Source organism: Cuculus canorus, chromosome 5 (assembly GCF_017976375.1).
Source record: "Cuculus canorus isolate bCucCan1 chromosome 5, bCucCan1.pri, whole genome shotgun sequence".
Classification (NCBI taxonomy): Eukaryota; Metazoa; Chordata; class Aves; order Cuculiformes; family Cuculidae; genus Cuculus; species Cuculus canorus.
The window spans coordinates 68,106,952-68,128,651 of record NC_071405.1 but is presented as its reverse complement, the minus strand read 5'-3'; the positions used below and the strand labels follow the sequence as shown (position 1 = coordinate 68,128,651).

At 45.2% G+C, this 21,700-nt stretch overlaps 1 protein-coding gene across 1 annotated transcript in view; it reads right to left on the bottom strand.

Moving 5' to 3' along the window:
• Positions 1–17,402, bottom strand: part of ESRRB (estrogen related receptor beta) — a 167,741-nt gene extending 150,339 nt beyond the window's left edge. The window contains exon 1 of the mRNA XM_054067444.1: positions 16,241–17,402. The gene's annotated coding sequence lies outside the window, so the exon portion shown is untranslated. The remainder of the gene's footprint in view (positions 1–16,240) is intronic.
• Between the last annotated feature and the right edge of the window lie 4,298 nt (positions 17,403–21,700).

The following is a 21,700-nucleotide window of genomic DNA, read 5'->3' as shown; positions in this document are numbered from 1 at the left end:
TCATGAGAAAACTCACCATATTCTGTTCCCACCATGGTTTCCCAGGACCTGCCCGCCTGTGACAGGGCTCTCTGTACTTCAGCATTGCAGATGAGTTATTCTGTCCAATGTTCCATTCCACCTCTCCGCTAGCACCTCCATGTCAATTAAACCCCACCTCTGAGATTCCACCTCCACTCTAACATGCATCTTAGCCTTTCCTTCCTGGCTTCTCACATCCCTTGGCAGCAAATCTGAGGCAGCCAGAAAGCCCTGTCACCCCATCCATGCACTCTACCAACTACACTGTGCTGGCTGTGAGCTTACTAAAAAAAGCAGCAGAAAGAATCTGACCTTACAGACTACGGGTTTCTCCCTGACCTATAACTTCCTTCTGATCCATTTTCAAAAGAGGTCCAAAAATCAATAAATTAGGGCCAGTTAGCCTCACCTGTGTCCAGGGGAAAATGATGCAGTGAGTCCCCTTAGAACATATTTTGGGCACAAAAAGGAGAAGATTGTGATTAGGAACAGTCAGCGTGGATGTTCCAAGGATAAATCATGTCTGACCAGCCTGATTCTCTTCTGTGATAAAAATGGGACTAGTGGACAAGGGCAGAGGCATGGAAGCCGTTTACCTTAACTTTAGCAAAGCATTCAATACTTTCCCAGAACGTCTCAAGTTTGATATAAAGCTATTGTGAGTGGACTATCAGATGGGTTAAAAACTGATTGGATGATCAAGCTCAGAGGGCAATGTTTATACACTACCCCGAGGCCGGTAACAAGATGTATGCAGGTGTATACCCTGGTACCTGTCCTCTTCAACATCTGTATTAATCACTTAGAGGCTGCAAGGAAGTATACGTGTATCAAATTTGCACTTGACACCAAACTGGGGGGACCAGTCAATATGCTTAACGCAAGGCTACCATCCAGAGAGACAGATTGTAGGGATTGGGCTAACATGAACCTTATAAAATTCAATAAATTAGGGCCAGTCAGTCTCGTCTGTGTCCTTGGGAAAACGGCACAGTGAGTCCCCTTCAAACAAATGCAAAGTCCCACACCTTGGAAGAAATAATCCATTGTGACAGTAGAGGCTGCCTGCCTAGGTAGCGGGTCTTCTCAGAGAACCTGGAGGGCTGATAGGTAATGAGCTGAGTATGAGCCAGCAGCACGCCCTAACAGCAAAAACAGCCGGCAGCACCCTAAGCTCTATCCGTGGGACCATAGCCAGCAGGTCAAGAGATGTAGTTATTCCAATTCACTCGGCAATTGTCGGACTCTCTCTAGAATACGTTGTCGAGATTTGGGGCCCCAGTACAAGAGAGAGATTGAGAAACTGGTGCAAGTTGGATGGAGGTTGAGTAAGGTGGTACTCTGGGTCAGTACAACTTCTCCAGCATGTCTCTCCATAAGAATACAAATCCTTTAGAAGAAAACCCCTAAAAGATGATTTGTACCAGCAAATATGCAAAGCTATTTCCATGGAAGAAAAATAAAGCAGGCTCTGAGCAATGCAGCATCACAAAGAAGTTCAGGTGGTTTACTGCCCCTCCGTCTTCATATCTTTAAAAGAATGTTGTTTCCCAGTAGCCTGCACAGAGCTGTCTCCTCATAAAACTAAATTTAGGGATGGCTTTGTCTAGGCCTAAATAGCTGGAGAGAAGGCAGAAATCAGAAGCCAGTCATTCTCTCCAAAAGAGGAAGGACACAGGAGGGTTCCTCCCATATATTTTATGATGGAGGAGATCCTTTGCTTTCTACAATCCAGGGAAACATGAGGAACTATCTGTTGAATGTAAAACCTTCCCATTGGAACACCTCAAAGGGCCTCCAAAGATCTCACGGGTGATGTCACAGAACATCTTCTTTAAAAAAAAACAAACCACAACATGAAACTTGGGCAAAGACTGAAACAACGATAGCGAGATCCTTGTTATTTTGAAAAAGACAAAAGGGATGTTGGCTGGGAATTCTAGATCAGTTAAACTTGATCTCAGCCTGGACAAACATTGAAACAGTTAATCCAGAATTATACTGGGAAAAATAAAATCAGCGGCTAAAAATATAGTGGAAAGTAGGTCTTGTTAGGCTGTTACCTTCTCTTTCCAGCACTTTTCTCTTTTTTTTGTTGTGGCATTTTTTTTTTTTCAAAGGATGACAGTCCTGGAAGGTAAAGACGGCAGCGCTAGTGCAGCACACCTGCACATCCATAGCACTGCTACGGCCATAGCCACGTTAGGTGTCATTTCACACCCACTGTGCAGGTCCGTGCGCATTCCTGGCCCACAAACCATCCTGCTGCCCTTGCTCAGTGCAAGCAACAAGCTGAGCCCCAAATATCCTCTGTATATAGCAAGGAAGCAGGAGGTGTGAAGGTGGTGGTAGTGGCCGTCTGCTGACTGCAGGGGCACGAAGAGCTGGACATGCTGCTTTCATTCGGTCTTTCCGGCGCGCTCTGCTCTGCAAATCCTGGAGCCAGGGCTTGGCTGCAGGGGGAAAGGACACAGACCTTTGCCCAAGGACTGGCAGGCAAGAATTGCAGTGAGATCTGTGTCCCCATGGAAGGAGAAGGCTAGAGCTGGAGGCTACGAGCTCTGTTCCCGGGTATGGATAGGCTGCAGCCCCTGTCTCTGGAGAAACAGCTGCCATGAGGCGCTTGGGGCACTCCCAGCCAGAATGGGCACTTGGGCAGCGTACAGAGATGTGCCTCGGTCTGTGGCAAGGAAGAAACTGTGCAAAGTTTTCAGTAAGCAATCTTTCCCACCATCACCTGCTTCTGAGGAGAGCAACATGAAGGACAACATTCTTTGGCTCAAGCTTCCTTCTGTGACATCTCAAGTAACAAATGTATGCTGCAAGCAACCTATAGTGCATGCAATCTACGGATTAAAAACTAGCTCCACGTTTGAAAGTCAAGAGAAACTGTCAATGCTAATACAGCACTAAATAGAGACAGCAGGAAAAGCTTGCAGTGGCCTACTGCAATTCCGGCTCATTCTTGGTATAGATACAACATACAGATGGGTGAGATGAGATAAAACGAGGAAAGGGGTTATGCTTAATGACATGACTCACATCATTCCCCATAACCCAGCAAAGCACATCCCAGTGCAAAGGACAAAGTGGGACTGCTGCTACAGGGGATTGTCTTAAAAGCAGAATTGGGAATCTGAGGCACAACAGCTCTCATGTAGCCCTCAGATCTATGACATGGGAAAGATTAATAGCAATATGTAAGCATCTTACATGCATCACTAAGATGCATAACTAAGACAGTTACTAGATCCGTTTTCCCCAGTGGACATAAGCTTTTAAGTTCCCTTGATTTTTCAAGACTGAGGACGTACTTACAATGGTAACACACCCGAGAGCAGGATGCCACTCTTGTGGGCAGAACTGTAAGGACATCCAAAGCCACGAAGGCAAAGTTGAAGGGTTCACCTTCAGAATAAGATACTGCTATACCGCCTCCCGTCACCAGCCGAGGGAGACAAGAGCTCAATGTAGTTTACGCCTGTTTGCATGAGATTAGTTACAACATGGGATTGTCTTCAAATGTAGTTTACCAGTCCTGGAAGAAATTCTGTTGCAGGAATTTGTTTTCACCCTAAGTGGAATATACCATCATGGACAAGCAAGACAAATTGTGCATATCTGAGAAGGTATTAAAAGGCAGCTATCTACAGAGGACCCACAATAGGACTAGAAATATGGAACAGATCACACAAGGTCAATGGAGACATGACTGGCTCACAGCTATCCCAGTCGTGTATGCTGTTTCCAATAGCTCAGTTCCCAAAAAACCCTGTATCACCACCATTCAGTAATCAGTTAAGGGTCAAAAGACATGCAGAAACTGTCTCAGAAAATGAAAGGGAGGCTGTTTTCATAAAACCATTTTCTCTTCTACTGAGAGGCCCCACAAATCATCCCTGGTGCAAGTCCTCTTTGATAGGTAGGCTAAGAGACAAAGTAGCTTTGAGTACTCCAGTGTCACTCCATAAAAGCACTGCAAGTCTTAGCCTGCAGTAACTGATCTCTAGTTCTCTGTCACTACAGTTCCCATTCTATTTCTCATGCTTCATTTTGCCAGGAGGTACTGTCTGCTGGGTCCTTGTTGGGTTGTTTTGTGGAGCAGTGATTAGCACTGAACCAAAATCACCCAACCCTTGTGGGCCTTTTTTCCCTTGCTACTACCAGAATGAGATTTCATCTTGACGTTCAGAGTCTGGAGAGCCAGAGGTCAGAGGCCACCACACGATCCACTGAGCCACCCAGTCCCAAGATCACAGTGTTAACAAATCACCATTTATCTTCGTTACTGCAGCAAGTGTCCAAGGCAAAACGGTGCCAAAGATCACATCTGTTGGGATAACCTATTGATTTGTGTCATATTCTGCCCAATCCCTGTTTTATTCTTGCTCAGGCAGAGGTCAAGTCAGGTTAAAAATAACTCCTGAGGTTCAGGACTGAGGAATTTAAAGCCAGCCTGTTCTTCCCGAGGGTGGGGGTTCAAAAACTCCAAACCCAAGCAACAGGAGCAGTAAGCTACAGCAGTTACGAACAAGAACTTGCAGTCATGAAGCCACAGCAGAGGGTTTTGCAGCTTTAACTAAAAGACTTTTTTTTTTTCCCCTTTTTAAGAGAGAGAGAATAAATCAGTCGTCTTAGTTCATTCAAGCAACTAAGCATTACAAAAGTTTACGTGATGTACATACACAGCAAATGCTTTGATGTACCAGTGCAGACTGGTACAGCTTCTATTACCGCATTCACACCTCCTAGCCAAAGCACACAGGCCAATATTAGCATAATTCATTGTCCCTATTCCACAGTAAGTTAAAATTTTAAAATTTATTACAGGGGTTAAAAAAAAAAAAATTAATAAGATCAGAGCTGAAGTTGTAAGTGCTGTTCCTAACACTAATGTCCACATGTCACTTTTGTCAGAGAACTCTCTAGGTAGATGCAAATTTTTATTTATATTATTTTCCATCATTTCAAAACCTTTTCTACAGGAGTTAAATTGCCACCACTTTAGAGGTATTTTGCCTTCCATTAACATTATGCCCTTCAGGAAATTAAATTTTACACTGATACACATTTACCTGGCTTTTTCATTAAAAACCCATAATGTACATGCAAAACGGAAAACATTTTTTTATAGCATTTAGATGATCTCCTGAAAGTCTTTCCCGATGACGCACAAGAGGATCTTACCTTTACTCTGGCATCGTATTCCCACTCTCATATACACGTTAGGTGATCAAGACAGAATCACAGAATCACAGAATCACCAGGTTGGAAAGGACCCACTGGATCATTGAGTCCAACCATTCCTAACACTCCCTAAACCATGTCCCTCAGCACTTCATCCACCCATTCCTTAAACACCTCCAGGGAAGGCGACTCGACCCCCTCCCTGGGCAGCTGTTCCAGTGCCCAATGACTCTTACTGTGAAGAATTTTTTTCTGATATCCAACCTGACCCTCCCCTGGCGGAGCTTGAGGCCATTCCCTCTTGTCCTGTCCCCTGTCACTTGGGAGAAGAGCCCAGCTCCCTCCTCTCCACAACCTCCTTTCAGGCAGTTGTAGAGAGCAATAAGGTCTCCCCTCAGCCTCCTCTTCTCCAGGCTAAACAACCCCAGCTCTCTCAGCCGCTCCTCGTAACCCTTGTTCTCCAGCCCCCTCACCAGCTTTGTTGCTCTTCTCTGGACACGCTCCAGAGCCTCAACATCCTTCTTGTGGTGAGGGGTCCAGAACCGAACACAGTATTCAGAAACCCCGTTAGTTATTTCATCTTCTTCTAACAACAGAGTTTCTGAGTAAAGATCATCAGGTTTTAAAGGGGCCCTAAGAGGTGGACAAGTCCAATTTTCCTCATCACACAAAGATTCACATCGAAGTATCATTCACCTAATAATGTCCGCACTACTTTAGGCCTCTGAAGTCTTTTATAGAAGGAAGGAGAGTAAACCAACCTGTGCCGCCAGGAGGGAGAAATAAGCTCTCTGAATGACATAGAATAAAACTTCCCACCGATTACCAGCACCTTGCCTGTAGAAGAGGGTCTACCATGAACTGTGCAACATATCTCGGAAAATTCACACACTTATCCAATCAAATGCCGATAAAAATTCTTCCCTTTCCATTTCCTCCTTGGAGCTGAAGAGCCAGTGTGTTTTAGGAGCACACTTTAGTCATAGCACTCTGGATGAGAAACAACAAAAGAACTAACTGCCCTTTTGCAAAAGAAATGTGGCAAAGGATGCTGTGCAGCACCTCTGTGGTAAGTGAACAAAGCAGGAATCCCACTTCTGACAGGACAATGGAATAAGAGTTTATTCCTGGGATTCCATCCAGATAGGATGTGAAAAATCTCTGTATAGGGAGGTTTAGTAATGTACAGCACTAAGATCACCCTAACGCTGTCACAAAAAGCAAAGGAAAAAATCAGGAGGGACTGAAGTTTTCCAGGGCTTACAAGCAGGCACAGGGGAGGCAGACTGGGAGGTTAAAGCCATTTAACCCTTCCCAAGCATCCTGCACGTTTGGCACAGAGGGGGATGGCTTGTGAGAGCAGGCAGTGGATACCGGGCCAAAACCTCATGGAAGCTACTGAGAAATATGAACATGTTGATCCCTGCCCTGTCACAAAGCCGAGCTGCCCCATGGTTAAGCAGGTTCAGAGATGACTAACATCGCTGAACATCACAGGCAGGTTTTTGTCTGTAACAACCAACAGCGGGAAGAGCCAAAGGGCAGTTTAAGTCTCAGCAATACCGCACTCGCTTGTACGATATATGCTGCAAAGTCACCTCCTCCCTTACCATATCCCTTCACCAGGCATTTCTGGAGCAGTAGGGCACAGTAGGACATCTCATGGGCTGCAGGAGATGGCCACAACAAGCGTCCCCGGCTGTGACTGCTCTCTCACAGGTGAAAGAGGAGACCAACAGCACGTGCAGGAGGAAGAGCAGCCGGGGCAGGAGGCAGCAGAGACCTGGCAAAGCACTCTCCTCTCTGCTCTTTCTCTAGCGGTTCTGCGGGCGATTACTCCAGAGCACCCAGCCATACCAAAATCAATAAACAATTTCTACGCAGCCCAGGGAACTTTGCCACACTTAATAAAAGTCTCCAGTCGCAGTTATGGCTTCATTTCACCTTAACGTCTTCTTTAACTGCCCCTTCTTTTCAAGATCAATTAGAGGCACGTGCAAAGAGAATAAAAAAAAAAACAAACAAACCAACCAACAACAGGGAAAAAACCTAAAATGCAAGGTCAAACTAAGCAGCCCAGCTTTCTCCCTCCCCTCATCGCTCTCCTGAGGCAAATATGGAAATACAGGGACTGACAGGTAACTCATTGGGACACCGCGTTTACACATGCTTATTGCAGTCTCTGGTTCTGGATGCAGACCGGCAAGAGCTTTATTTAGGAGAGCTGGAGTATTTGGTAAGACTTAACTGAGCTTATGGAAAACACTTTTGTTCCCTGCAATTTCAATGCAAAATCAGCACTCCTGAAAAATTCCAAATACTAAAGGTGAAACTCTACCTATCCTCAAAAGGGATATAGCACAGGCACCTTTAAGTAGGTCTTAGTCTTGTCCTAGGCTGATTCCCAATGATGCCGTGGGTTCTATTGAGACATCCAGAGCCTTGTCACTGAATCATCCTCAGTACCCCTGCAATGGACACGAGGAAAGGAGTAACAAATGATGGCAACTTCCATTAATAACAACTGGGGGCAAACAGCTGCATTTCAGTCCTTCCTCACACTTTGGAAACTGCAGTGCTAATATTGCTTTGATGTTGTGTATTCAGGTTGAAAGTGTTAGAAAAGTTGTTCATAGTTTTTTTTGGTAACTTGTCTGAAATAGGTGGTTCTGCACTTCTTCACTGGAGCAAAGACCACAAAGGAGGAAGCTTTGGGACCTCACTCTCCAGCTGGCTCCCACTGCTTTGGAAGGGTACACACAGAACTAAATGCATGCACACAGTCAGCAGGGCAACCTGGCTTTTGAAACGAAAGAAATCCAAAGAAGGTGGGCAATAAGGTAAAATATAAGGAATAATTCACTCAGCCTTCAATCCAAATCATATTATTCTGAGAACTTCTCCAAAGCTTTGGCTCTGCTCCTCAGCTGGATCTCTACTCCAGACACATCTGCCTCCTATCTTGGTTCCTCTTCTTCCTGCCTACACGTGCCTTCACACATGTATCTTCCCTGATGCCTTTCAACAGGTTTTAGCTGCTATCCTGAGATACCCTGGCTCAAGCCTTGAAAATTAAGGACAATTAATTCAGCAATTAACAGTTCAGAAGTGTCTCTTTTTTGCCATTTTATTTCACCCTGATGTCATCACAGATCATGTATCATCCTGCTCTTCCTCTCCTTTATTACTTGTGGCCTACACCCACATCTTGCCCCTGGAAAGTAAACGTTCCTATTCCAAGTCTAAAGTCAAATTCCAAGTCAAAGCCTCAGGGTCAGCTGGGCTTCAGTATTAATCAGAACCTTCTAGAGACTATGGCAGTATAGAAAGTGAGGAGAGACAGAGTTTACAATGATCGCACAGCTACAGAAGTTGTTCAGGGCATCACCTTGGTCTGTGGATCGCTTTGTTGAAATAACACTTCTTACATCTCCCAGATAGAGGCAATACTTTTCCAGGAGGCCACTAGAGACTTTTCTTCACGTGACCCTTTCTGGAGAAGTTTAAAGCTCTTCAGCCACCATTCTCTGGACACTGCAGATTTTTCATCTTGCTCACACCATGGCAACTCTAAAATAACTCAATTATCAGATGGAGTTTCAAAGCAGGTTATACAAACCTGTGCCTGGTTATATCCTCATAATGAGAGGCCTCTCAGGGAACATTGAGATGACCAATATATTAAAGAATACATCAGAAACTAATAGGGTGTTAAATATTTCCAACTGAGAAGAGCCTACATGGCTGGGAGGAGACAGCCTCTGTAAAAGACTGTATGCTGCTGCATCACAAGCCTTCAGCAAGAACAATGATTTTCTTGCTTGCAACGTTTTACAGACTGTTTGAGACTAAAGAAAATCTGCCTTTGCTATTTAAATGTGAAATAGAAAAAGTGGAAATGGAAAATGGAAGAACACTGTTTGAGTAGCTCCTGGTTTGGTTGGGAAGTTTTGGAGGAAGAGGAAGGCCAGGAGATGACCATTAGCATTAACCATGTCTTGCCTCCACAGAAGCAAAACCAGCTTCAGGGACCTGACTCTATGGGAATATAAAAGAAAGATCCTCCAGAAGAAAGGTGAGAAGCCATTAACCAGTGAATCAACTTCTGAAGTTGTTCAAGGATGAGAACCATCATGGCTAGAACAATATTTTTTTTTTTTTTGAATGCGCAAGCACTTTACACAGAAACGTCTTCTTATGGTACCTCCTGAACACTTGACCATTTCACAGAATCATAGAATCCCTAGGTTGGAAAAGACCTTCAAGTCCAGCTGTACCTGTCCACTGCTAGATCATATCCTGAAGCACCTCATCTACCCGTCTTTTAAATACCTCCAAGGATGGTGACTCAATCATGTCCCTGGACAGCCTGTTCCAGTGCCTGATAACCCTTTCAGTGAAGAAGGTTTTCCTAATATCCAGCCTGAACCTCCCCTCACACAACTTGAGGCCATTCCCTGTCGTCCTATCACCTCTCACTTGGGCGAACAGACCAACACTCCTTTCAGGTAGTTGTAGACAGTGATAAGGTCTCCCCTCAGCCTCCTCAAGGCTAAACAACCCCAGTTCATTCAGCTGCTCCTCATAAGATTTGTTCTCCAGCCCCTTCCTCAGCTTTGTTGCTCTTCTCTGGATACGCTCCAGAGCCTCAACATCCTTCTTGTGGTGAGGGGCCCAAAACTGAACACAGTATTCAAGGTGCACCTCACCAGTGTGAGTCCAGGGGCAGAATCACCTCCCTGGCCCTGCTGGCCATGCCATTGGCCTTCTTGAGCACCTGGGCACGCTGCTGGCTCGTGTTCAGTCGCTGTCAATCAACACCCCCAGGTCCTTCTCCCCCGTGCAGCTCTCCAGCCACTCTTCCCCCAGTCTGTAGCGCTGCACGGGGTTATTGTGTCCCAAGCGCAGGACCCGGCATTTGGCCTTGTTAAACCTCATCCCATCGGTCTCAGCCCATCGGTCCAGCCTGTTCAGATCCCTTTGCAGAGCCTCCCCACCCTCCAGCAGATCAACACTTCCTCCCAGCTTAGTGTCATCTGCGACATTCCTAAGGCTACATTCCATCCCCTCATTCAGGTCATTGATAAAGACATTGAACAGAACTGGACCCAACACTGAGCCCTGGGGACACCACTTGTGACCAGCCTCCAACTGGATTTATCTCCATTTCCCATGACTCTTTGGGTCCGGCCATCCAGCCAGATTTTTACCCAGCAGAGGGTGTGCCTGTCCAGGTCAGCAGAAGCCAGTTTCTCAAGGTGAATACTGTGAGGAACGGTGTCAAAGGCTTTACAGAAGTCCACGTACACTACATCCACAGCCTTTTCCTCCTCCATCAGGAGGGTCACCCTGTCATAGAAGGCAATCAGGCTGGTTTGGCAGGACCTGCTTTTCATAAACCCACGCTGAGTGGGCCCAATCACCCATCTGTCTCGTGTGTGCTGTGTGATAGCACTCAAGATGAGCTGCTCCGTGACCTTCCCTGGCAGCCAGGTCGGACTGGTGGGCCTCTAGATTCCTGGATCCTCCTTCTGGCCCTTCTTGTAAATGGATGTAATGTCTGCCAGCCTCCAGTCAAGCGGCACTTGCCCAGTTAGCTGGGACTGCTGGTAGATGATGGAAAGGGGTTTCTGTGAATACATCTCTATGTTGAGCAACGAAGAATCCTTATCTAGGGGAAGGAATGGAGACCTAGGAGGATGCATAAATAGAGCAAGGTCATGCAGCCAGCTGAAAAACATCCATTTCATATTGCCATAAACCTGTTCCAGGATATGGGGAAATGGACCAGTTTCCCAAAGGGAGATATATGTTGGAGGAGGAATGGAAAAAAAGCAGACCGAGTCTAAGTTTCTGACCATTGCATCCCCTGGGTATAAAAGGGAAACGGACGTGCAGCTTGAGAAACAGATCCATTTTTCCTGATCCATCTACTACCGCAAAGCTGTGATTTTATATGGGAAAAAACAGAGCCCTGGAAGTGTCTGGAATAGGAAAGATCACAGCTCTTTCCCCCCCTGCCAAGGTGACAGCCCTAAGGACACAAAAAGCAACATATCTGCTTGTCTAATTCTTTCAAGGATCACTTCAGCTGTGGCACTGTACTGCATCCCCCCATCCAACCGGCACTTACGCTTCAATTGAGAGGAGGAAGGATTTAATACAGGAATGACCCAATGTTAATACCTTGCCAGAGGTGCATGAAGCACTCCAGGTTGCCAAGAGTCCTGACAAATATACAGTTCCTTAGGAGAAGGTATTTTGTGCTGTTTACGGGCTGATGCACTCTCACAACTGGAAGTGGAACTGATAGCCAGCAATAACAGGTCATTGCAGCACCTGAAAATGAGACCATCCTGCCTTTCAAATCAACCTCCTTTAGTGCATTCCTAGGTGGAAAAACATAATCAAATATCATGCTTTTTCCTCAAACCCAGACCCTCCAAACCCCAGGAACAGACGGAGGAACTGCACTTCTGCATATGAGAAGCACTCAGCACAGCCCACCTCCCCACAAGCACAAGAGGACCGGAGAGTCGGACTCTGTCTTCAGCTGTAGGGGAACACAACCACTGCATCCGTGTGCACCAGGCATGCAGAGCTCAAACAGCACTGAAGCATTAGCTCTGCGGTCACAGGATGTGCGTGGCCTGCCTACCCTGAGCCTGGCAGATGAGAGAACACAGAAACTTTTTTGGATATGAGTGCACAACTCCATCAACCGGGTCTATTTTGGGCTTTTTTTTAAAAAAAAATAATTCTTCCTTTTAAAAACAGTTGCTCTTTCTCTTCTGACTTCACAGAGACCTTCAGGACTCCAGAATCCTTCCTCATTCCCTACAGGTTCTCAACAGCACAGACAGGTTTGCAAAGCTCATTGGGGCAGAGTAAGCTGAGAGTTGTTTGTTGCTATGACAGAGAACTTCAGGGTGGGCTCCAGAGACAAAAAAGAAGGTGAAAGAGTGACCTCGGCATTGCCCAGTGTGTCCCTCATTCCTTCTGAGACAAGTTTGTCACTACTGTGACATTCTCACTTGGCCATCTCGTCCTTCTTTAGAGATTCAGCTGTTTGGCAGCATCCCCGTTAGCCAACCCTCAGCCTCTCTCCTTTCACAAGCGGCAGTCTGCTCTAGAGGGCGGCCACTTTACCAGGCAGTAGCACCGGATGGAGAGAAAATTCCTGTAAGCAGATTCCTTGCAACTGAAGCAGCAACCTTGACCAGTCACTTCAGAGCCCTGTTATATCCATAATGATACTGTCTCCACCTTTCCCTTCCCCCCAGCATGAAAGATGAGTGGTTGTGTGGAACGAGTCCCCGAGCTGTGATGGGAATCCGTCTCGCTTGGCTGCAAAAAATATATATATCCTGGTATGGCTGTGATGAATCCTTTCATTATTCATCTGCAATTGCCCTGCTACTGCTGCTGTTCCGTTCTCACTCTCTCTCTTTCTTTTATAAATAAAAATGGAAACAGATTAATGACAAATGTTGACAGAGATTGCTTTTAAACAGCCACACCTGAATGTGGGCTATGGGGGAGGAGTAGTGGCAGAGTAGCATCAGAGAGATGGGAAGACCAGGAAAGACTATGTAAGAGATGGGAAAAAAATAAAGATGCTTACTCCAATAGATAGATAGATGAGTGGTGACCGGAGCAAAGTACTTTTCTGATGATGAGGACCTCGATTTGCTCCAACAAATGAGCTCTGGATTAACAGAGCTATGTATCCAAAGTATGTGAAACAACTAGCAGAAGTTAGTTGCGCTGTCAAAGATACTCTGGAGCAAAGTCTGCAGAAACTCCAGCAAAATATTAATATTCACAGGATGAAATTGCAACACACAAATAGGCAGTTATACACGGCAGTCCCCAGTGAGGAATAAATAGTACTTGATAATGCTGCTCATCCCACTCCTGGTGACCAGTGAACATCAAAGCTCCAGTTCGTGCAACCGTTAAAGCCATTTGTCTGTTGGGAATGTGGCTCACATGGGCAAAGACAGTCTGTGACCAGTCAGGCCCCAGGCTGATGCAGTGAGTGACTCCCTTCCTTGCACATTCCCACTGCATGAAGAAACACAACAAGCCTTTTATTCATATCAGCACCCCAAGAAAGTGCATTATTTATTCCTATTTAATGTTTCATCCCCTTGTTGAAGATAGAACAGGAGGAGCGACAGAGGTCTTCAACTCACTTTGGATTTACTTCTGGTCTTAAATAACCCCTTGAAGCCATTCCAAGTAGATGGGCTGCAGAAGACAGAGCTCTTAAAGTGCTGTCCTCTCATAACCACACTATATTTGTTCCTTGTAGATCCTGGCACATTTTTAGTCTTGAGCCAAACTTCAAGTTCTCATCGTATGAATAGGTGAAAGACTTGAATTCCAAAATGACCAACTCGGACTGCTTGGTGTGCCACACACTGCTGCAGCCTCGCAGAGAGGAGCAGGGAGCTATGGCCATCGTACCTGCCTTAGCCTTGACGTTGCATCCTGGACCTTCCAGGTGCTGTGTAAACCCTGCACGTTGCAATAAGTCTCCTCTCCCCGACAGGAAGACTGATGCCACTCTCTTATCCTTCACACCTACTGTGCCCTTTAAATTAGCTCGGAGTCCACAGATTACATTCCATTTTTTGTCTATTTTTCTCTCCATTTTTAATCTGTTCCTCCTCCTCCACAGAGTTTGAGTTCTGCTATCACTTCTTTATGTACCTCTACCCCTACCGTGATCTCCAGTGTCTGCAGTTTCCTCCTCTGGGTCCGTCCCCTGCTTCCTATCTCAGGCACTGCCTATCCAGTTGAGGATATCACGTCTGCTAAAATCGCCCTTTACCAAACCATTCCCGAGGCTGTCTCACCCTCTTGCCATCAGTTACAACTCCCAGCTAACTCCTCATTCCCAGCAAAGTGCTCGGTATCACATTTGAGAGCAGATATGTATATGGACTCATTGCTGCTTGCTCCTTGCCAGCCTCCCACTTAACTAAACACATTTTCATCCTCCCCTCCGAATCGCTCCTGCTCTTTTGCTGCCAAGGCACCCTTCTGTCCTCCTCGAAGCACGCTGCTTCTTGGACTCCTTTCAACAGCAGCTAATGCAGAGCATTACAGCACAGAAGCCTGTGCCAACATCCAGGGCATAAACAAAGACCAGATACATGAGAGGAGAGAACACACTGTCAGCATTTAATAACAAACACTAATTGTGAACAGGGGGATGGAGTTCTCCATCCTTGTTCTTTCAGCAGCCAAAAGCTATCTGAGCCAGGAGACGTGCCCATTCACAAACCGGGATCCATTAATCATTGAAAGGCCCCCTGCTCGCTATCTGACTGGCTGCCACCAGACCGCTCGGTGTCTGACAGAGCCACTGAATGCATAGACAGCCTCTCGGAGTTCCATCTGCGCCTCCTTAGCGCAAGGACACAGAAATATAAGGCCTTTAGGGAGGTAATTTCAAAAGCCTTTCAGCCTGCCACAGATTTCCCCTATAACCTCTGCAAAGTTTTAACTTCTCTCTGCGCCTCTTATTTTCCTGACAATATATCCCACCCCAGAAGGCTACGCTGCATGCTGTCTGTGAGCCTCAATATTTCAGTGCTTCTATTGAAAGCTGTTGCAAATTATAGATGTTTTTTTTTCGATACCATGCTCATTTGCCAGAAACAGGGGTTCTCATCACACGCAACGTGGTGCAGAGACACTAAGAATTTTCTATCATTTTGCCCCATCCATTCCTTACTCCATATGGGTAAACAAATCAGCTCCCAGAACAGAAGAGATCCACTTAAGAGACACTTTGGGTTCTCCAGAGCAGGCAAGTCCCCTCCAGCCATAGTCCCTGTTTAGAAAGCATACATGGTTATTTAACAGGAAATGTAACCTCAGCTAAAGATGGCATCAAAATCCCTAAGGAGCACCTGGGAGCAGAGGAGCGCACACCGTGCCTGGCAAGGCTGCTTCAAGTGACTTTACAACCCCCAGAAACACCTCTTACAGCCTTGGACTGTGCGGAGTTCCCGCAGCCTGTTGAACCCCTGGAGACCGTGGGGCAGTGGGCACACGCAATTGAAACAAAGTGCTGACAGTTGGGTGAGTCTCCCTCATTCAGACCATTATTCCCGAGGACTTCCTTCCAGCCCCCCCCATCTTCCCAGACCCAGTCCTGCCTTCAGGACTTGGGCTGCCTCTGGTGCTCTTCATACACATCAATTGTACATTGTCCTCTAATCCTCTCTGTGCTTCTCAGTTGATTTTAACCTACACAGCCCTTCTCGATTCAGAGTCTCAGTCCTTTCCTCCCCCCTCCGCCCCAATATTCAGCCCTTTCCTCAGTCTCCGGGGCCGGGAGGTGCATAGTTACTTGCGTTACAGCCTCATGAGAGATTTTTAGCTGTTCCTTTGCCTTAGAAACATTATTAGCATTGATGCCGTTTGTTATTTTCCAAACGAACACCCTGCATTAAGACACATGAAGTTTTAGCCCTCCAAACACTGAGCAGATTTTAACTCTGTGGAAAGACAGAAGATCTGGAGTCTATTGACCTTCACACCCCATCACCAAGTCCACCTTTCACTCAGGCTTATGCTTAATGAGATGACATGAACTGCCTAAGGAATGGGGTATAGTGCTCCTATGGATATAAACTGCCCTAGCAAAGGTCTAGTCCAGCCTGTCTCTTTTCCCACCTTTCTCCTGCCCCTCGTGTCTCACAGCTTTGCCCCTTTGCCCTTGCTCTGACTCTTTCCTGATCCTCCCATCAGGTGACAATTTGAATTTTAAAGCCATTTATACTCCAAAAGGTGCATAATCAGATTTTTATCCTGTACTTTTCTGATGTGACTTTTTTATTATGACATCAAGTACTGACCCATAATAAGGATGTAAATGCTCACTTTAATGTCTATTACCAGTACCTGCGGATGCATATAAAATTATAGTATCATCACATAACTACATATTAACCTCTTGAGCTCCATGACAGACAAACTCTCCCGGGAACACTGTACTCCAGTTCTCAATTACCAGCAGTAGTTCAGCGCCAGCAGAAGTTGTATTCATCCATATTGTAAACACTCCAGGTGTTGAGTGGTAGAGAGCACTCCTGTTCTAAATACACCAGTCCTGGTGCTTCCAGTTGCCAGCGGTTTGTGACACGCGTTTGGGTCCTTCCTAGGAACAAATACACAGTTATATTTAAGTATACATACAGGTGGGACGTAGCTTACCCAAAAGAAAATTGTGGTTCGCAGCAAAGTTGTTTCTGAGTCACATGGTAGTGCACAATCATCACTTTACCCACAGCAATTAGCAGGCAGAAGAGGAGGTAGACAGCAGCGCACCGTGCGACTTTTTTTTTATGCTTCTATTGAGCAAACAAAGCATTTTGCTTAGAAAATGCCTATTTAGCACAGGTGTAAAAATGCACTGTGTGAAAGAGGAATAACGTGGTCCACAATACTTTACTACAAGGGTGAGGATACCACGACCGCAGCCACCTGCCCAGTCTCGAGATGGTATTCGTAGAAATTCACACATTCTGATTTTCATCTTTCAGGTTAACGGCATCTGTTTGCGTCAGAAATTGGGTATTCAGCTGCGAACAGAGCCTGTCAACCCACCTTTGATGCAAGAATCCTACAGAAACCTGGAGAGGGAGGCTGGTTGTGGTTTCATTTTTTAAAAGATGCACTAATTTCTTGAGATCCTCACCTGAGAGTCAATGGGGAGAAACAACGAAACACAGGAAAATAAAGACAAAATTTGATACCATTTTTTTATTTTGTCCTTTTCCCCTTCTTTCTCATACAGCTCAGTCAGGTGATTGATTCTGGTTCCAAAGAGGGTCCCTGGCCCAAGGGCACTCTTCACAAAATACACACTAAGATTTTCAATTCTTTAAAACTGTTGGATTGGGCTTTAACAGGCAGCCCGTCATTTGTTAAATAATAACCAGGTTTTCTGTACCGGATAGTCATTACTTTGGAGTTTAGGGAAGACAATCAGAGGACAAGACTTGAAAATATCAGTGCAAGACATGTGTTAATAGTCACATCATCGTACGATGTTCAGGTAAAGGATATAAAGTGTATTTGTCCAAGAGCAAGTTTTCACCTACCTATTGCTCTCTCTCAAGTTGTAGACCAAGCTATTTCCCAGCAGATCCTCTGTATTGGGGCTGCTCCTCCACTTTGAAGTATAGGAATCAGACATTTCCAGAGACAAAGAATATTTTGGGAAGCTAAAATACTCTATAAGGAAAGTTATTACATACGAGAAACCCCTAGCTAAAAAATATATAAAATCTGTCTATCCATACATACACATCTGGTGACAGATAAAATTACTTAAAAGTAAAGAAATTAACTGCCAGCCTAATTTATCCCTTTGCATATACATTACAATAATTGCAAATCGAACGATCACAGAGTTTATTTTCTGCAATACTCTGGCTTCATACAGAGCACAGACGATGGACCTCTGGAGAGGGGAGGGCTGAGAGCTAACGGAGATTGGGTCTGACTAATTTGCTGCTAAAGACAGAAAGGATAAAGCAGGAAACTATCACAGCAAGATTCTTGCAATGAAAGCAATCGACCACCAGCCCTGGGGAGAGATTCCTGCTGGTTGCCCGCCCTCCAATATCAGAGAAGCTGGAGAGAGACTTCAGCGATGAGGAGAGTGCTCCTCACCTCACTGGTGACTGTGGCTGGACCTGCAGAAGTTCTGAGCACTCATAGCTGCTGTGGGATTCTGTAGGAACTCTGATTTGAACCTAAAAACGGCTACAAAGTAACCCACTGCGAATTACCAGTGCCTGCGTATCCCATCTTGAGCCCCTCAAATTCAGAGATAACTTGGGGTTTTTGCTTCAATCATTATGTCTTAAAGTCCCCATCTATATAAATAAGGGTGACAATAACATCTAAATTCTCAGCACATAAATAAATTCATTCACATTCTAAGCTGCCGTAGCAGGAGGTACCCTGAAGACACGGAAACAAGGAAACTTTTTCCTCCCTTTTCAGAGTGGTATCTGGATGCTGTGCAGTAAATAAAACTTGAAGTCAGTCTAAGTGAGGGAAAAAATAAAACCTAAACCCAAGCAGCTGTACATTCAGATAGTCTCAACCCTCCTACGCTGACTGAGGCCAGAACCCAGCGTGAAAGATGGGGACTTTAAGGACTTTAAGGGAATGGGATGGGACACAGAAACCTCAAACCCAACAATAAACCATGCAACTGCTTGACTGCATTGTGCTGTGCGTGCAAAAGGGCACAGATTACAGCAACACTGACCGCTTGGTTTGTAGCCTTAATTGCCGAGGGAGAGCAAATTCTCCAGTTTGTTTCCTTTTATTTAAGGGTGGGTGGGATATGTGTGTGATAAAGGTGGTACTCGTTTAAATGTCTAAATAAATAGGTAAACCCAGGAAGCCTGTGCCTTAACAGCCACGCAGCCTACGAGTGTGGTCAGGAGGGTGGGAAATGCCCCCTGCCCAGCACGGCCTCGCGGCAGCCCCCGCGCGGCTTGAGGGCAGCGCACCACCTGCACCTCATGGTCCCCCTCCTGAGAATCAGACCCCGCATTCCTCACTCCTTGCCGTCTCCCCAGTACCTGAAAGAATGGGGTAATGGAACCAGCAATGGATAAAAGGCTCGTGAAAGCTCCCCTTGTTGCTCTTGTTCGTATAAGCTCCTTTCATGGTGACCCTGGATAGGCGGGAAAGAAAACACGAGACTTCTTTCACTCCCCATACAACACTCAGCACTAAGAGCGTCCTCACCTCAGGCTCTTTCAAAACAGGAACGCACATCTCCCCATGGTGGGGTCTGGGTGAGTCCCAGCACCTGCAAATTACGTGGTAAAGGAGGATGAAGAAGAGCCCTACGGCAATGATGGGGAAACTCTCGAAGCTGGTGTCAAAAATTATTAGAACAACATCAGTGTCAGTGCTGGCATCAGTTTAGCAGAACTATTGGTTTGCCGTCGCTGCCCCTGCAGGCAGTCTGTGAGGAAGAAGCTATGACACTTCTCAAAGTAAGATTTCTCCAACTAGGTGCAATTTTTAAAGTGTGTTTTGCAAACTGTGTGTGCTCCACCTGCCTAACGGCAGCCGCTCCTGACTAAGATCTACTCTTGTTCTCATCTTTCTCCCTCCAGGTATCTATTGCTCCCCCACTAGAAATGAATGAAATTAATGTCATTCAGCATTCTGAAACTCTACACTGTGTTTTATTAAAAATCTATTATCAAGTATCTGCTCTTACTGGGAAATACCTTTACTTTAGTAGAGAACAAATCTTGTACCCCTAGATTTGAATTACCCTTTGTGTAGATGTGATAAATCCTCCATTACTATTTACTATTATAAGTCTATTTGTATTCGTTTGCAGTTTCAGTTGATTCTCTAAGCTGGAAAAGTAGGAAGTGAGCATGGTCTGAAAACCATCAAAATAGTAAAAAGCCACCACAGTCAGCCCTGTTACTGAACTTAACACCACCTGTTCAAACTGAACCGAGAACATTCTCAGCCTTTGGGTATAAAAGGATGTCTGAACAGGAACAATTCAGCTTTTTTTTTTTAAATAGAAATGCCTCCAGTTATCAAATGAAATGTTCCGTTCCTCGAAAAAAAAAAAATGCTACTAAGGGGGAGGCTAAACCACCTCATAATGATTTTCAGGTTTCTGACATTTTTGACTATTACCCATAGTTGATCGTGTTTGCCAAATCTGGGTATTTCCCATAAGAGAATCTATTGCTAAGAGCTCTTTTCTCCTTGCTCCCAATAAAAATCAGAACATTTCACCAGCAACACTTCCCAATTCCCACAGGTGCAGCCTGCAGATGAAAGGAAAATCATCTTAAAAACTTGGGGACCCCCTCTCCCCCCAGCAGAGCGTTGAGAACTTGAAGCAATTTTCAAAGTATCTTGATTTTTCTTTTTTTTTTTTTTAAAAGCATTCAATCAACTCGGGATCAATTTTTTTATGATTTATCCCTTGAGACAGTTAGTGGAGAGGGAGTCCTGTTTCCCTTCCGCAAGTATGCAGCTATCAATACTGAAACACAAACACATGCAAAAAATAACGCGAAGTCCACTGCTCATTTGATCTTTGAAGCCACTGCTAAAAAAGGACGGTGCCAATCTCTCTTAAAAGGATGTTTGCATTGGCAAAATGAATAGATATCCATTAAACAATTGAGACTGACCTGCGCATTTAAATGAAATCCCTTTTGGGATCGGGCAGATCTGAAGCAGTGACTTGGAAGTGAAAGGCTACTTAAGAAACTCAGGAATTGTTACAAATTCCAAACAGGAGGCATCTCTCTTGTTTAGAGACAAAGTCATGATAAACTGGGAAACAAATAAAATCATCGCAAAAAAACCCCAAAGAATAGACATGATAAATTACCTTAAATCTTTCACTCCGGTTTGCAATTCAAAGGAAGAAAAGCATCTTAACTCCGTATAGACCTCCAGGTTACAGTTTATACTTAAGGAAACGGTCAAGGAAGCATGCAGATTAATGGACATTCCAAAACTGTAAATCTAGGCAGATGTCAGCCAAGCCTCCTCTCTCACTCTCAACTCAGTTCGCTTTATATCAGATAAAACGCTTCTTTCATATATTGATTTATTTCCAGTTTCTATAATCAGAACAAAGATTTTGCAAGAGTCTCATTCGGCGAATACACATCATGTTTAAGACAGAGGAATACAAGCAAGAAATCTTCGTTATTTGCATGTTAACCCCCAAAACCAGAGTCCTAGGGATTAATTCCTACCAAACAATTAAATCTTACGACCACATAAAACACTTGGGACACGTACAATGCAGATCTATAAAGATTTTGAGTAGATCTGTTTGTGAACTCGCTCTAGGTAAGCCCTCTGGGACGGAAGAAGGAAGATACAACGCAAGCAATGACAGCTCTGGGTAACTGGTTGGTGTCGCTGAGCTTCAGAGAAAACTGGAGAGGTTCAGCAGCCGCCAGGCGCTCCGGGAAGGCTGGAGGTGCTCCGGGAAGGCTGGAGGTGCTCCGGGAAGGCTGGAGCACCCTCAGCTCAGGGCACTCTTAGAAGAGCTTCCAGCAATGAAGTCTCACATACAACAACGTGGGCAATAAAACCAAAGGCAAGCACGGGACATTGATGCTATGTCCAGGACACAGAGATCTGAAGCAACAATTTAAATGTGGCACTATTCCATCAATGGAATTTTACATTCATTTTGAAACAGAAGTACAGCATAATGTATTTTAAAGCCGAAAAAGCTGAACAAGTCATTGCTCTCTAATATTAGAGGACGCACTAACAGAAAATTGCTTCCTCCAGTCACACCACCTTCTCTCAGATGAGTGCAGAAGAGCTCTTTCACTTGGAGAAACCTACCGCCTGCTCCTTCGGCCCAAGAGTGAAGGCTACGGGGTACCCAAAGGGCACTCCTACATGGAGGTGTCTTCCTTATATGCCATGA